At 43.6% G+C, this 3,465-nt stretch overlaps 1 long non-coding RNA gene across 1 annotated transcript in view; it reads left to right on the top strand.

Annotated features, from left to right (window-relative positions):
* The window catches only part of LOC132252485 (uncharacterized), a 124,249-nt gene extending 120,991 nt beyond the window's left edge, over positions 1 to 3,258 (top strand). Inside the window, exon 3 of the long non-coding RNA XR_009464389.1 lies at positions 1,834 to 3,258. This is a non-coding gene — a long non-coding RNA (uncharacterized LOC132252485). The remainder of the gene's footprint in view (positions 1 to 1,833) is intronic.
* Positions 3,259 to 3,465: the final 207 nt, after the last annotated feature.

Here is a 3,465-nt window from a genome sequence, read left to right as displayed (position 1 = left end):
AGATTTGTGTTACCATAAATGGTAAGGTATGAAAGAGTGCAGTCCTATTAAGATTAATTGCTGAAAAGCAGGAAGCTACATTAGTAGGACCAACTAAAGAGCTGGTTCTGTTTTACATTAAGACCTCTTTACTGTGCCCTGGCAGGCCTGTTAAAGTTCCCTTTTCACTGCTAGCGATGGTAAAGGGGCTGCAGGAAAAAGTGAAATTGAGCTTAGGTTTGAGTCAGAAGGAACAACTTGCTACCAATTATTAGAATAATTTTTTTGTAATTCTTGTATTTCATGAATAAGTGTAAGATAAATAAAGGAAAGCTGGAATCATGTATATTATACCACAGCTGGACTGCTATGTACTGGGTGCATCTATGCATGTGCTTTACTGCAGACTTCACTAATTAGTTCTGCAGTTAAGTGTCACAGTCTATACATCAGAGATGGGCAAAATATGGCCAGATCTTGTGGGCCAGATCCAGCACACAAAGGGGCTTTGTCTGGCCCTTGGCAGGTTCCTTGGTCCCACCTGGCCAAGCTGCTGCCAGGCTGTAGCGCATCCCGCCACCCCCTGGGCATGCAGCGGAGCTGGGGTGGCTCCGGAGCTGGGCTGCCTTTCCAGGCAGCCTGGGCGACGGCAGCTCTTTCTGGCTACTGCTACACCCAAGTGAGCCTGCCCTGCATTTCTGCCACATCACTGCTGCCTCTGGGCTACCCTGTGGGGCAGTGGTGGCAGCACAGAGCAAATGCAAGGCAGCCCTGTGTGACCTTTGAGCAGCTGAACCAGGAAGCGCCGGCAGCAGAAGGGGTAGAGGCTGCTTTTTCCCTCCACTGAGCAACAGTTCCTCTTTCACATGGTTGCTGCTCAGCCTGGGCCCTAGTGCCAGCTCCTGGTTTGTCCTTCTGGGTGCAGCAGCAGCGACCATGGCCAGGGAGAAACTGTTGTTCGGCATGGGGGAAAGTGGTCCCTCCTCCTGCTGCCAGGCAGTTTTTGGTGCAGCTGCCTGGAGCCCACGCTCTGAGCCCACGCTGCCTGCTGCCTATCCCCTACACTGTAGGACCCTTATGTCCCAGCCAGCCCCTCTGCCACCTGAAACTGCCATCCATAGCCCAGGGCTGACCCCCAAGGACTCTTGCCACCCCAGTGCTGCTCTGCCTTGCCCCAAATTGCTGCAGTCTTGGGTGCACTTGTAAACATTGCACCCAGGAACAGTTTTCTCCAGCATGAATTGTGTTGGAGTTTTATCACAGTCTAATTGCATGTGTAGATGCACCCACTGTCCTGCAGTTAGGTGACTGCTGTGGCTGCACTATAGCATAAACCAGGGCTGTCCAACTGGTGGCACATGCAGCCTGCAAGTGGTAAATTGCAACCTAGGGGGCTTGTCAGCTGCTAAAGCTGATACACCCTTGCAAATTGGGCACTTCAGAGAAGACTGACATAGAGATTGACATGCATTGCTCTCTGCAGAATCAGCAAAGGGCAGGTAAGATAAAAGCAGGCTCCTCCTCATGGTTTCCAAACTTGCCAGCGCCTTCATCTGGAATGATAGTAATACCTAGAAAATTTTCGCAAAGGATGCATTAGTGGTAATAGTGTTGTAAGTTTTTCTTTTTAATATGAACACTTGTCCAGTAGGTACTAAACACAGACTGACAATTCTGTTCACATAGGCTTCCGAACAGTCACCAGATGCTAATGATGCGTTGCTTCCACTTCTTTGAGCTAAAGGAGAATGGAGTGGCAGCTGTGTAAATCAAAATCTAATATATTGTATTAATGCTTTTATCTGACTTCCAGCATGATTGAACAAGCTAAAAGGGTGAATGCTTTTCTCACAGATATAAAAAGAAGATCAAGTAGAAGTAGGTGTCTCCACTTGAAAAAAGGGATTGAGAACTTGGACGTGTCAGAAAACATCTTAAAAGAATGATTTCAGGTCTGCGAGATGTGTCTTTTAAATGCAACTCTATACTTTTATTTTAAAGAAATGTAAGCAATGACTTGATCCTGGTCTAAAAATGTCTATGTGTGAAAAGATTTCTAATAGAAGATAAGACTATACAAGAAAAGGGTATAACAAGATCCAGTGAATGAAAGCTGAAGTTATGCAAACTTGGCCTAAAAAAGTACAATTTTTTATTTAAGGGTAATTTTAATCCTTTGAAGAGACTTGTCTAGAGAAGTATCACTTGATGTTTTTAAATCAATCCTAGCCCTCTGCCTAAGAGAAATATTATAGCTAAACTAAGGGTCAATGGCTAGGTGCAGAATAAACTGGGTGAATGTCTTAGCCTGAGTGCTCTGCTACACATTCAAAGTAAAGCTGGGTAGAAACCACCTATAAAGTTGTTACACATTTTCAGGCACTAACTTTTTAACTGGTTGGCTCTTTTTATAGCTGGATGGACATTTTTATGGCTTGATGATTACTTTGCACATGTGGCTAGTCTAAATGTATTATGAGATTAACTGGTTAATTGCATAATATAACATGTGGCAGGACCCTGAGTTATGCAGTAAATAAGAGTCCTGGTCCCTGGAGTCTATGAAGTTTCCATTTTTGCTGTTCTTGCTCCTCCTCCCAGTTTTGTGCACAAATGCACACACGTAGTTGTAGCTGAAGCATCATGCATCATGTCTGAATAGGAAAATCAAGATTCATGAAGCACATCTGGGAAGATTTGTTTGCTCTTTTTGACCATATAACAGCTAGAAGTTTTAGTCATATTTGAAGAGTTGAACCATGTTCATGGCCCAGTGGTGTTCTAAACATTTCCTGTTCTTTCTTGTTAACCTTCTTTCTTGTGCTCTCTCTCTCTCTCTCTCCCCCTCTTTCTCATGAATTTTTCAACCCCAACCTTCCTCTCTCATGAATTTTCCAACCTCTGCAGTATCTAAGCACAAGTAGCCGTTGGAAACTCATTGCTGGAGCAAAAACCGAAAAGCAAGCAAGACAGTATAGCTGAGCTGGAACAAATATTTCAGGGCTGCAATGTTTCTACAAGCTATGGCCATAATCCTGCAGTGGACTGAATGTGTAGGCTCACTGCTGTGTCTCTGTGGAGACCAGATGACTTCATTAGTGCTCCAGGAAGCAGTCAAATCAGGCCTTTAATCAGATCTGCTCTGAACTTTTGGAGTCTTTATAATTGGGTTGGAAATCTCCTGAGATTTTTGTAACTATTTAGTTCTGATCAGTTTACAAATACTGCACAAGACTCTTCCTGTTTATTGGAAATTGAGAGGCAGCATAAATAAACAAATAGTGGGAAAGACTTGCTCAGACTTTCTGAATATTTTTTTCTAGTTCTTCTTGGGTTTAGATCAAGCTCCTTTATAATCTCTAGCTCAGTGCTGATTTTATCTTAGTTAATTCATACTTTCTAGCTGGGACTGAAAACGGGAAAAATCAGGTTGTGGATCTCTCTAAAAAGGTGATTGATGACTCCAACTGGAGTACAAAAAATGAT

The sequence above is a fragment of the Alligator mississippiensis genome, chromosome 9, assembly GCF_030867095.1.
Source record: "Alligator mississippiensis isolate rAllMis1 chromosome 9, rAllMis1, whole genome shotgun sequence".
Lineage (NCBI taxonomy): Eukaryota > Metazoa > Chordata > Crocodylia > Alligatoridae > Alligator > Alligator mississippiensis.
Note: the sequence above shows the minus strand (reverse complement) of the source record. Positions and strands in the feature narration are given on the sequence as shown.